The sequence below is a fragment of the Pseudorca crassidens genome, chromosome 4, assembly GCF_039906515.1.
Source record: "Pseudorca crassidens isolate mPseCra1 chromosome 4, mPseCra1.hap1, whole genome shotgun sequence".
NCBI lineage: Eukaryota > Metazoa > Chordata > Mammalia > Artiodactyla > Delphinidae > Pseudorca > Pseudorca crassidens.
The window spans coordinates 118,550,112-118,564,185 of NC_090299.1; the positions used below are offsets into that span (position 1 = coordinate 118,550,112).

Here is a 14,074-nt window from a genome sequence, read left to right on the forward strand (position 1 = left end):
GCAAGAACGTTTTTGATCTACCTCCTAGAGTAATGGAAATAAAAACAAAAATAAACAAATGGGACCTAATGAAACTTCAAAGCTTTTGCACAGCAAAGGAAACCATAAACAAGATGAAAAGACAACCCTCAGAATGGGAGAAAATATTTGCAAACGAATCAACGGACAAAGGATTAATCTCCAAAATATATAAACAGCTCATGCAGCTCAATATTTAAAAAACAAACACCACAATCCAAAAATGGGCAGAAGACCTAAATAGACATTTCTCCAAGGAAGACATACAGATGGCCAAGAAGCACATGAAAAGCTGCTCAACATCACTAATTATAATGCAAATCAAAACTACAATGAGGTATCACCTCACACCAGTTAGAATGGGCATCATCAGAAAATCTACAAACAACAAATGCAGGAGAGGGTGTGGAGGAAAGGCAACCCTCTTGCACTGTTGGTGGGAATGTAAATTGATACAGCCACTATGGAGAACAGTATGGAGGTTCCTTAAAATACTAAAAATAGAATTACCATATGACCCAGCAATCCCACTACTGGGCATATACCCAGAGAAAACCATAATTCAAAAAGACACATACACCCCAATGTTCATTGCAGCACTATTTACAATAGCCAGGTCATGGAAGCAACCTAAATGCCCATCTACAGACGAATGGATAAAGAAGATATGGTACCTATATACAATGGAATATTACTCAGCCATGAAAAGGAATGAAATTGAGTCATTTGTTGAGACGTTGATGGATCTAGAGACTGTCACACAGAGTGAAGTAAGTTAGATATAGAAAAACAAATATTGTATATTAACGAATATATGTGGAACCCAGAAAAATGGTACAGATGAACTGGTTTGTAGGGCAGAAATTGAGACTCCGATGTAGAGAACAAACATATGGACACCAAGTGGGGAAAGCTGCAGGGGGTGGGGGTGGTGGTGGGATGAACCGGGTGATTGGGATTGATATGTATACACTGATGTGTATTAAATTGATGAGTAATAAGAACTTACTGTATAAAAAAATAAATAAAATAAAATTCAAAAATTCCAGAAAAAAAAAAGTGTATATAAAGTAAAGAGATGATGGGCTTCCCTGGTGGCGCAGTGGTTAGGAATCCGCTTGCCAACGCAGGGGACACGGGTTTGAGCCCTGTTCCAGGAAGATCCCACATGCCACGGAGCAACTAAGCCCGTGCACCACAACTACTGAGCCTGCGCTCTAGAGCCGGCGAGCCATGTGCCTGGAGCCTGTGCTCCACAACAAGAGAGGATGCGCAATGAGAAGCCTGCGCACCGCAACAAAGAATAGCCGCCTCCACCTAGAGAAATCCCCCGTGCAGCAACGAAGACCCAACGTAGCCATAAATAAATAAAAAAAAAAAGTAAAGAGATGATATTGAGTTACTATGCCTATATATATGAACACCATAAGAATGGTTTATATATAACAACTGTTGTCATATTTTTAGCATGTGAATCACAAAATAACCACTTTCAAAATGCGTGAATAAAGAGATTCATTTTTTCTTTTTTAATTTATTTAATTTATTTATTTTTGGTTGCATTGGGTCTTTGTTGCTGCGCGCAGGGGGGCTACTCATTCATTGTGTTGAGCGGGCTTCTCACTGCGGTGGCTTCTCTTGTTGCAGAGCACAGGCTGCAGGCGCACAGGCTCAGTAGTTGTGGTGCACAGGCTTAGTTGCTCTGTGGCATGTGGGATCTTCCTGGACCAGGGCTCAAACCTGTGTCCCCTGCATTGGCAGGCGGATTCTTTACCACGGCACCACCAGGGAAGTCCTGAGATTCATTTTGAAGTCTGTAAAAAAAAAAAAAAAAAAATGATAAGAACTGTAAAATATAGATTTTATCAGCTCTCTAATTATGAAAATTAAATCAAGATTATTCCGTGAAAATTATGTATAGTCACAAGCAGGAAATTGAAAACAAAGAAAAACAGCAAACACTTTATCAAAACTCCATCAATGATATTTCAGTCACATGAAATCCCCCCAAATGGGTGTTCTGTCTGAACAAATTTGTATGTTCACTCTTGTTCAGTTTTGTGTAGCCAACTTATCTTTCTTTGAGTTGTTTGTCATCATGTGTATGTGTGCTATTTTGGTGAAGATTGAGATGTAAGAATTTGAAATTCTTTATACAATCTATATCTGTAGCTTTGAAGAGACTATCAATTTTAAAAATCATTATTAATAGGAATAAAAGCATAACATAACAGTTGAACTGAATGTTCTTATATGTTACTAGTTGGCACTGATAAATTTCTAGAAATTATGAAAACATGGTAAATCGCTCTTCAAACCCTGAAGTGGTGTGTGAACCAAAAGATTTGCAGAACTGATGCCCAAATAGAAATTAATTTTCTGTTAAAATATCATTAATCAGGTGTCAAGTATAATAGGAATTCTCAGGAGCATCATAGTAAATCTGAAAGTTTTTTTCCTTTCTCTTCAAAAGTACAAGAAATATTTATCAACTGTGAAAGTGAAAGTAATAACAAATATCCAATCCATTTATGAAAAAATAGAAAAATAAACCAAAAGTAATCTCTAGCTCTTTCAAAGTCAAAAACAATCCCTATTGGGAAGAACAAACTTAAATGTCCAAGGCAAAATAGCTAATACATATTTGTTTATGTTGTTAGAAGTACATTATAAAATTATATTATTTTCAAGGGCTAGATGCCATATTACTAATATAAACATAGGATTTTCAATATATGATTTACAATAGTCGTATGAAACAGACAAAATTAAGCAACAGTTTTTGCACATATAGTGCAAATATTATCAAGACTTTGGTTTTACCAAAACTATACAAACTTTAACTTCATTCATGATAATATCAAATTAACTACCCTGGCTCTTTGTTTTCCCCCCCAAAACAGGCCTCTTGTGCCTCCCTCCCTCAGTAGAGTGATATCAACCAACAATCAACAAAGATTAATATTTTCTGAAGACATTGTGTATAAGAGACTGTGCTCAGCATTACACGGGAATTTTTCAAAGTAAAATAGAAGCGCTATTAAATGACCTTCACTTAGTCAAACCACGAGATTAATGTTCTCTATTCCCTCTGTAAGACACACAGACTGAGGTCTGTGGCCTTTTGAGGTTTACTAATGGGCTATATCATTGTATACGCACATTTATCCTTCCTCCAGCTGTTAACAACTACCAAGAGCCATCCATTCATTCCCTTAATAGTGTCTGAGTACCTACTAAGTGACAGGCATCGTTCTAGCAGTTAGGGACACAGGAGGGAATAAAACAGACAAAAATCCTGCCCTTATGAAGCTTACATAAAAATCAATTGTTTTAGTTTTCCAAACTCTTAATGTTAGTTATTCTTGCTAATGTAATTAGGTAATTTAAATTTTATATACTTTATTAAGTATAAAAGATATTTTTCCTATTGCAAATGAAGTTGAAAGTGGTTAATTTTATGTTATGTATATTTTACAACAATTTTAAAAAGTTGAATGCTACAGAAAGGAGGCTGAAACATTGCTGAAAGAAATAAAGAAGATTCAAATAAGTGGAAAGACATCTCATGTTCATGGATTGGAAGGCATTAAAAAATTAAAATGTCCATACTATTCAAAGCAGTCTACAGATTTGATGCAAATCCTATGAAAATTGAAATGACATGTTTACAGAAATAAGAATACCCATCCTTAAAATAAGGTAAAAAAATATAATAAAACAAAACAAAAAGAAATAATTATAAGTAATAAAAAAAAAAAGAAAAGAAAGGCAAATTACTGCCACAAATTACCAGAAGCAAGAAAACTGGAATATATTATACAAATATAGAAATACTCTAAGTCATATTATTTCATGAGTATCCTTAGGTTCTGTGTTTCCTTTAACAAAAAACAAAACAGAAAATTGTAGATTTTGCATTTGAGAAGGGTTTATGTAAAAAAGACAACCTGGAACTCTAAACAGCAGATTCATGGTCAGAAAGGCCTTGACCCAGCATCAAAAGATTTGCTAATGAATGCATAATGATAGGTTTTTAGTAAAAGTAAAATGCCTAAGTTATATATGTATAATTTTTTACAGTTCCCTACTTACACTTTTTAGATGAACCAAAGGACTGCTTAGCTTCAGTTCTCCAAGACAAATTTCCTCTCTTCATGTGGTTGTAAAGTGTGGCAGGTTCAATATTTCTCCCATTTATATGATATCATAAGCCTGGATTTAGCCCTAAACTGATAACCAGTTTCCATAAATAAGACCATTTTTCCTCCTAAGTTTTCTTTTAGACATTACAGGGGAGAATGAAAAAATCAAGGCAATCAACTTTTGAGAAATTTTTTACAAAGTGATCCTTTATTTTATTAAACATTCCAATTCCACCTAACAAAGCCTTTTCTTGTGCAGCAGCTCGCTCTCATCAGACAGTGTAAAATCACCCTCTTTAAGACAAAACATAAACTAGAAAGCTTAACTTCTGATTTGGTTTCCATTTCTGGGAACACACAAAGAAATCAAGATTAACAGTCATGAATCCTAAGGCAAGTCCCAGTAGGTCAGATTTAGATGACAGCATATTCACATTAAATTACTTTGTGTTTGTTGAGATATGGCTAAGTTTCAAAAAGCAGAAGGGCTGTGCTTATTTGCCATACTCCCTTCAACCAAAGTGAAGAGGCAGTTACATAACTTGCCAGGACAAGTAGTAGAAATGAGTCAGACAGGACCAGCCCTAGAAAAAATTGTGAATTAGGCAGTTTGACTTCAGTGCCACACCCCTTTAGTACTACATATACTTCTCTGATCCTCTCCCTTGGTATCATCAGCCCTAAGGGCCACCCTCATACCACATACCTCTTCCCCACCAAATTCCTTTTCTCATTCTTTCTCTTCCACTCATAATGAAACTAGCTTCCCCTCATTCCTCCTTCCCCTTCATTAATTAAAATTTACCTCTCCAGTATCTCTCGCCCTTCAGGTTTAAAGTGACAACTACCTAATCTGATAAATCAATCATACTAATATGCAAAGAGAGAAAGCTGGAAGGTAAAGCTTCAAACTTTTGATGGTAAAGCTTCACACTTTTAAAGTTAACACCTTGTAGTTTAACTCATTAGTGACTAAAAGTGAGAATTACCAGCTGAGGCATTCAGGGGAGAGAAATATTTTGAGTCAGGTAGAGCACTTGGCAAATCAAGCAGGAGTAGGGTGAATGCTTTTAACCTAACAGGGTGCCAGCCCTAATCAGAGTAACTAATAAGCCCTGGTCAGTTTGGGGCCAGTAGGGGGAAATTGGAAAAGAGCCAAGAATCTGGCTGGCAAAGAAAAGCAGAAGATACAGAAGCACCACAATTAAATTTTTCTGACTTAACCTTTCATAGGACTGGCTAGCCCTGGCACCTAGTAAATATTTTCTAAAGTTCGTCTTCAGAATGAAAGAGATTATGTAAAATTTCTTTCTCATTTACACTAAAACACTAATTCCAAAAATCTGTACAGCTGTGGTTATTACTGTTATTTGATTTTTTAAAACAGTGCTTTAAAGTTCACAAATCGTTTTCATACGTGTATTTCATATAATCCTATTGAATACTGAAAGAACATTACAGGCTATTATATGTGGAACATATCAGCTATTCTTATTTCCTTCACTTTATAAAAGAGGAAAATGATGCTCAAAGAAGTTAGGTGACTTGCCAAGATTTGTACTTAGGTCTTCTGAGTGCAAATGCTGTGCTCTTTCAGTGTACTGAGCTACAAGGCTGCCTCCCAATGTTTAGAGTTATCTTTGCCATTGCTGTCATGTAACTCTACATCCTAGGGGAATTCTCACATTTTAAAGAGAGTTCAGCTACCACCAAAAGAAAATAACCTGCCTATTCAACGGACCTGAGGGTAACTGTAGTCCTATCTGGTTTCCATTGCTGCATTTTTTCCCTAGCTAATTCTTGGTTCACTTGGAAGTGTTAGTACTGCCTCACAAAGTCTTCCTTAAGCACTGTCAGAGTTTGTGCTCCAATTACCTGCTCATGTTTTGGTGGATTACTTATCTTGCTTCTGATTCTCACCTGGGCAAAGTTCCCATCACAGTCCTTACTCTGTAAGCAAGAAAGGAAAATATGTTTCTGGGCTTAAAGGTGGAAAAAAACACTAGCATAGTTAGTACAAGCCAGAATACAAATATTTTATATTGAGATGAACATAAGAAGCCAGCTGGAAAAAGACTGCTATTTACAGATTTAGATTAGCCTAGAATTCATTTCAACCTTTGAGGCGCCCCCAGGGAAGTCCCTGAATTTTTAATTTAATTTAAATTTAATTAATTTACAAAAATTTTTTTCTCATGATGAAAACTTTTAAGATCTACTCTCTTAGCAACTTTCAAATGTACAATAGAGTATTACTAACTATAGTCCCTTTGCTGTATGCTACATCCCCATGACTAATTTATTTTCCAGCTGGCAGTTTGCCTTTTAACCCCGTTGGCTTTTTATAGAAAAGTAAACATGGGACTTCCCTGGTAGCACAGTGGTTAAGAATCCACCTGCCAATGCAGTGGACACGGGTTCGAGCCCTGGTCTGGGAAGATCCCAAATGCTGTGGAGCAACTAAGCCCGTGCACCACAACTACTGAGCCTGCGGTCTAGAGCCTGCAAGCCACAACTACTGAGCCCGCGTGCCACAACTACTGAAGCCCACACAACTAGAGCCCGTGCTCCACAACAAGAGAAGCCACCGCAGTGAGAAGGCTGCACATCACAACGAAGAGTAGCTCCCGCTCGCCGCAACTAGAGAAAGCCCGTGTGCAGCAACGAAGACCCAACACAGCCATAAATAAATAAACAAAGAAACAAATAAATAAATAAAAGTAATGGAGTGTGAATTAAAAAAAAACAAAAACAAAAGTAAACATGCTTTTTGTGAAGATTTTAAATAAAAATCCTCATAGAAACCACTGTTAACAGTATACATATATACATATACATAGATATAAGTACTTGCCATATACATATACATAGATATATACATATACATAGATATATATGTATATATACATATATATGTATATATACACATATATACATACATAGATATATGTATGTATATACATATATGCCATATACATAGATATACATATACATAGATATAGATATACATAGATATAAGTACTTTTGCCATATACATAGATATAAGTACTTTTGAAGAGAAATCAGATCATTCTGTACAGCCACTTGATTTTGTCAATAGGTAGTATATGTGGGTGACCATAGTTAATTTAAGCAATCCACCATTATGGACATTTACTTTGTTTTTAGTTTTATTTATTTTTTATACAGCAGGTTCTTATTAATCTATTTTATACATATTAGTGCATACACGTCAATCCCAATCTCCCAATTCATCCCACCGCCACCCCCCACCCACTCTCTCCACTTAGTGTCCATACGTTTGTTCTTTACATCTGTGTCTATATTTCTGCCTTGCCAACTGGTTCATCTGTACCATTTTTCTAGATTCCACATATATGTGTTAATATACAATATTTGTTTTACTCTTTCGGACTTACTTCACTCTGTATGATAGTCTCTAGGTCCATCCACGTCTCTACAAATGACCCAATTTCACTCCTTTTTATGGCTGAGTAATATTCCATTATATATATGTACCACATCTTCTTTATCCATTCTTCTGTTGATAGGCATGCTTCCATGTCTTGGCTATTGTAAATAGTGCTGCAATGAACACTGGGGTGCATGTGTCTTTTTGAATTATGGTTTTCTCAGGGTATATGCCCAGTAGTGGGATTACTGGGTCATATGGTAGTTCTATTTTTAGTTTTTTAAGAAACCTCCATACTGTTCTCCATAGTGGTTGTATCAATTTACATTCTCACCAACAGTGCAAGAGGGTTCCCTTTGCTCCACACCCTCTCCAGCTGTTTTTAATTTTATGACTATCAACAATACTGCAAAGAATATTCTTGATTATATCTCTGGTCATGTGTATAAATATTTCTATAGGATAAATTTCCAAAATGGATTAAGTTAAAGGATATAAACATTATAAATTATGAAAGACACTGCAGTTGCACTCCCAAATGGAATAAGCCAACTTATAATCCTACCAACAATGATGAGACAATATCTATTTCACATATTTTCACCAATATCAGATATGTCTTTAAAAGTATTTTTCTAATTTGATAGTATTTTTCTAATTTGATAGTTATAAATATCTCATTTTGTTTTAATTTTTATTTATACAGTTGTTTTATTTTTAAATATTCATTGCTTTTCTGAATTTCTTCTTTTGTAAATTCCTTATTCATTGTCATTTTATTACTCTATAGAAGCTTTACATATTATGTAGTAAAATTTCCAAATTCTTTTAAGGTTTTGGGGGACAAATGGATAGCTGCTGCTGCCACCAAAATAAATTCCATATGGATCAAAGAATAAACTGTGAAGGCTATATATAAAAGTTCTAGAAGAAAACATGGGATACTATTTTTGATAACAGAAAATAGAATGGCTTGTAAGCATATAAAAAGATGCTCATAAGAGAATGGAAATTATAGCTGTAATGTGGTAGCATTTTGTATCTATTAGACTGGCAAAGATCAAAAAGTTTGATGATACTGTGTTGGTGAGGGTGTGAAGAAACAGAGCACACTATCAAACTTTCCATCTGTATTAGGATGACTGTAACTTGTACCACTTCTTGGTTTTGTCTACCAAAATGTAAAATGTTACTCTAACTCATCTTTTATTGCTTCTAAAAGGTTTTCTATTGATCCCTGGAGTTTTCATATAATTTGCAAACAGATGACAATCCTAACATTTTCAGTATTTAATTTCTTGTTTCTATTCCATATCTAATTTCATGGGCTGTCATTGCCTTACATGGTGTGATGGTGGGCATTCTTGGCCTTGTTCCTGACTTCAGCAGGAATAAGTACAGTGTTTCATTATTCAGCAAGTTTCTGGCTTTGATATAAAAATAGATTCTTTAAAAATTTTTATTAAGGAATGATGCTGGATTTTACAAAATCCTTTTCAATATCAATTAAGACACATACAGCTTTTCTCCTTTGACTTATTAATATAGTCAACTATATGAATAAGTTTTCTATTATTGAATTATTCTTATATACCTGGCATAATTCCTCTTAACTTTGGCATGTCATTTGTAATGTAGTTCTAGTTTCTATTGTTAATATTGTATTTTAATTTTATATTATATCCAAAAGGAGATTAACCTATAGATTTCTCTTTTGTGTACACTTTATCAGATTTTGGTATCACAGCCATTTATTTTAAAACCAGCCTTTCAGCTCATACAAAACAGAAGGATTACTGGTGAAAGAGCCTTGAGGGCAATCACCTGAAATGGTCTTAATGCAAAAAAAAAAAAAAGGAAAACTGCTCATAACACTGTGGTTTGTCTACTTTTGTGAAAATTTCCAACACTATACTCTTTATACTTTCTTTCTGACATGAATTCACAAGTTATTCCAAGTATTATGGATGTTGCTTTTCTTTCTAATACATACATGAACTTTCTCTCAGTGGCAAACAGCGGCTGATGTTCCATGAAGGTTTCTATTCTCACGAAACTACCTCTCCCTCTCTACCTTACCACTCTGATACTTCAACCAGAACATTTAAAAACTACTTCAGAAAATGGGGGAAAGCCTGGGAAAAGGGCTCCAATCCTTCATTTCTGTCTCTAGTTCAACTTGGCTGATCTTCTCACTGTTATTTACTTTCACCACTCTATTCCTGCTGTTGCACTTTGGTTTTACTTTGTTTCCTTCAAATGTCTTTCTTCATCTTTGCTTCTTTCATCCCACTCCCTACCCTTCAAAGCCCAGTTTAAATTCCTTTCCTCCTTAATCTGACTAATCCAGCCCTTTCTACATAACACAGACTTTCTCTCATTGACTACTGCACTCAGTGTTTGGCTGCACATTCTAACTATAATCTCAAATTGTTTCAAGAATGCTAGTTTTCTTTCTTAGGCTCTGTGGTTATCTCCTTGAGGGCAGAACCCTTATCTTAAAATTCTGCTGTGCATTTTCTATTGTTTAGCGCTGTGAGTAATCACATTCAGTGCACATTTGCAAGGCATATTTGACTGAACACATCCATCACAGATATTCATTTAGTAAATGAGATAATGAAAACTCAAGGCTCGCCAAAGGTAAACCATTACTATTAATCCCCTCATTCATCATACGTGTACAGCAGCCTCAGGGGCTAGGGTTGCAGCTCTAACTTTGCTTCAGATCTCTCCATTTTGGAACCAGCCATGAAGTTAAGTTTCACCTAGGGCTCAACATTAGGGGTCCAAGACTAAATTAACTCAGTAAGACTTCCTTGTAAATTGTTGTAACCCAAATCTTTTAGCTTGCAGGAGGGTCATAGCTGCTAGGACATACTTCTGCCAAGTTGTAATGTGTAGTCCTATAGAAAAATGGATGCCTTTATTTTATTACATTTTGTCAAACATTTTACTTATTTTTTTTAAATTTAGGATTATCTGAGCTTCAGAAGGAAAATTACAAGAATTTACACTTTTTTTTTTTTTTTTACAAATATGAGAATGTGAGTTTTCCTGAGGGCATTTGGGGTTTACCAAGTGTTGCCACCACACCTTTGAAGATCATTTTACAACTGTGGGAATACTCACCGAGATGTTTTCATTGACCCCGCCATTTCCAAGTCGCTATATTGCTGCAGGGAGCTGGCACAGCCCTGCTCTTTCTCTCATTCTTCTTCTCCTCACCCTTTCAAAGCCCAAATCCGCCCGGTGGGAATATGGAAACAAGGCTGGAGGCAAGGGAGGGCAAGGGGGGAGGGGTTATTTCGATTGACAGGGGAAGAGCAGGGCATTTTTCACTCTCCCTCGCACTCTGCTGGGCCACAAAGTTCTGTTTCTGAAGTTGGAAGTGTGGGGGCGGTCGGCTGCATTTTCAACTTGGCCAGAAATTAGGAGCCCACCCCGCAGGGGCTAAGAACTTCGCTGCCAGGCCATCAACCTGAGCGTCTGGCAAGCCAGAAGAACGCGAAAAGCCAGGCCCAAGGCTCCGGTTGTCATGGGAACCTGGGCGCCTGTCTCCCCGGCGACCTTGTCCCTAGGGAGGGGGCGGGGCTGGAGGGCCGTCGGGCCAATGAGGCCGAGGGGACGGCGGGGTCGGAGATCCGCTGTGCTCCGGGAATCCGGGGAGGGTTGATTGACATGAACTGGGCGGAGCCGGTGCGGGCGCGTGAGGTGTAGCCCGAGTGGAGCGAGTAGCTCCGGCAGCCGCGGCGCGGCGAGGGTGACACACCATGATTACATCCCCTAGAGACCGTCTTGCTGGCAAGCAGCACTCCCTGGCTTCCCGGTCCGCCTCTGCCGCCTCGGCAGCGCTCGGAGCCGGCTGCAGGAGTTGAGCCGTTCCGCACCAGAGGGTTTGGCGAAGCCCTTGGAGGCGTACGGGGCAGCAGAGGGCCGGGAAGGGTGCGCGAGCGTTCGAAGGTCAGGCGGTCGGCCGGGGTCGCGGCTGGAGGGGCGTTTCGGAGGCGTGGAGGAGGAGGAGATGCTGCTCCTCTTTTCCCCCTCCCCAGGCTCCTTCTCCAGCTCCTTCGGCCCACGCTCGCAGCCGCTTGGGGAAGAAGAGGTGGAGGCTCTGGGCGCCCGCGGGGGCTGCCGGCTGCCCACCCCGACGCCGCGTCCCCGCAGCCCTCGTCCCGCGCTCCAGTAGTAGGACCGGGTCTCCGGAAGAGCGGGTAAGGACGAGAGCTGCCTTTGGCTCTGGACTGCGTGTGCGGAAAGTGCCCAACAAAGTGCACCGCGCTCGCTCTCTTCCTCCTCTCTCTGCTTTTGCCCGAACCCCTAAAATCCACCCTGTTGCCCTGGTGGAAGGAACTTTTTTTGGTTGGAGTGTTTTGGTGTGTTAGGTGGGGGTGGGGTTACTGGGGTGGGGAGGGATGAGATGATGTTTTATTGTGAATTAGGTAGATTCACCTTCTCCGCGGAGGAAAGTCGGATTCTCGGGAATTAAACCCCAGAGGGGGTAAGAGATTGTGGGGTAATAGAGAGTGACATTGCCCCATCTTGCTACTACATCTCTGCTCTGTGCGTGCTAAGGGAAGGGCTCCCAGAGTCTGTTTCTAATTTCTGTAAATGATTGTGGACATGGTGTGGTTAGAGGCCGCCGAGAAGAATGTGTATATGTAAGGGCTCGGAGAAGAGGGGGTTGGGTGGTAGGGAAGAGGGGGCAGAGGGAGAGACACTGCCTGATGCAAGCTCTTTTATTGCTTTTCTCTGAGTGGAACTAACCACCCCTCTCCCTCTCTCCTTTACTCATTACAAGATACTGTAGTACCGAAAGCTGGAAAGCTAAAGTTTGGTAGAAGCAAGAAAGTTTTTACAAAGTTTAATTTCCCTCTGTTATGAATACACTGGAGAAGGGGGAATGGGGAGAAATATTACCACTAAAATAGGTTAACAGCAATACAGTTTTCAATGGCCTTACACATATATGATAGACACCTCCATACACTTCCAACTAATCTCTTGGACAGCCTTGTGTCATTTTCGTTTAATTGCATCTTTGAAATAACAAACGCGGTGACTTCATGGGGAGCTGCCTGGAGCTGAGTTTACCTCTCAGAAAATGGGGCAATCGGGTTTGTTTTCAAGGCGGGGACCTAAATGAAATGTAGGACACCTGATCTGTGGGTTGAAGAATGCAGGTAACTAATTAGAAGGATTTTAAAATTTAGATCTACAGAGTTTACTAAAGGATGGGGAAAAAATGGAAGTCGTTGTATTATGAAACAAGCGTTGGTATTTTCCCAAATTCTTGTTGACTGGGTTGGGAGGGTCAACGTGAAAACTTGCTTCCTGTTCATTGGCTGTTTGTGTTGGTGCTATGATACAAATTATTTCTTATGTTAATATCATTAGCATTATTTATTAAGTTCATGCATGTATTGATTCAGTAAATTCGTACAGAGGCGAATTGACTGCTTTATTGTCCAATCTTAAGTTTATTATAGTTTTTTCATAATAACTTTGTATTCTAACTTAGATGTTCTAGAGGCCTTGTGGAAGTATGTGTTGGGGAGATGGTAGGATGGAAGGTGGAATTAAAAATAGAAAAAATATCTAGGGTTAGTTATTAAGAAAAGGAACTAATTTGAAGTGTGTTTCACTTTTACATGAACTTTAAAAAATTTTTTATTTATTTAATTTTTATTGGAGTATAGTTGATACAAGAACTTTTTAAAAAAATCTATTATGTAGGTTTGAATTTACATTTGTCCCACCAAAACTTTTACTTGCATGTAAAGCCTGCTGTTTTTTGGAGGGTGATTACCAGCATCTGAAAATATTTATAAATAGATTTTCATGTCACAATAAACACACATACACAAACCATTAAAACCAGTGTCAATTGCAAAGATGGATTTTGATACTATGGTGGGGTCAAAAGTTGTAAAACTTACATTATGTTTTTCTGGAGGCATGCCTCAAATGCAGGAAGTGAATGTGAGAATTGGCTAATTGTTTTTGGTAGATGATAGGTATCAATCTTGAAATGAATGGAATTTATGTATTTTTTAATTAAGAAAAACAGGTCAAATCCTTGCTTTATTCTGCTTTTAATAGGTCAGGGATTGGATGAGGGGCATTGTAACTTCCCCTATATCAATTGAGTATGTATTTTTCCAGCTCATCTTATTGCCCATTCCAAATGAGCTAGAGAAAGGGACTACTGAGAATAAGCTGCTGCAGCTTCTTCCTCTTTTTTTTTTAACATCTTTATTGGAGTATAATTGCTTTACAATGGTCTCTCTCTTTTTTTGACAAGAGTTTGACATTATTAAATAAACTACAAAATATTTTTTGTGGTATAATTAAATTGTAATTAATACCAATTGAAATAGAAAGGAAACACTGCCATACTCCAAGCCTGTGCATTTTAGGAGTTACTCTTGTCAACATTTTCTTATTTTGGAATATGCTTTGGGAGAAGTCTGTGCCATTAATTAGAATAGAGAATTGA

The 14,074-nt window shown here is 38.0% G+C and overlaps 2 protein-coding genes across 11 annotated transcripts in view; one reads left to right on the top strand and one right to left on the bottom strand.

Annotated features, from left to right (window-relative positions):
• Positions 1–11,095, bottom strand: part of MAPK10 (mitogen-activated protein kinase 10) — a 623,441-nt gene extending 612,346 nt beyond the window's left edge. The window contains exon 1 of one of the 2 annotated variants that reach the window (XM_067736530.1): positions 10,708–11,095. The gene's annotated coding sequence lies outside the window, so the exon portion shown is untranslated. The remainder of the gene's footprint in view (positions 1–10,707) is intronic. The other variant, XM_067736535.1, reaches the window with a different exon arrangement.
• A 206-nt stretch (positions 11,096–11,301) lies between these two features.
• Positions 11,302–14,074, top strand: part of PTPN13 (protein tyrosine phosphatase non-receptor type 13) — a 235,696-nt gene continuing 232,923 nt past the window's right edge. For all 9 annotated transcript variants that reach the window (XM_067736501.1, XM_067736502.1, XM_067736506.1 and 6 more), the window contains exon 1: positions 11,302–11,789. The gene's annotated coding sequence lies outside the window, so the exon portion shown is untranslated. The remainder of the gene's footprint in view (positions 11,790–14,074) is intronic.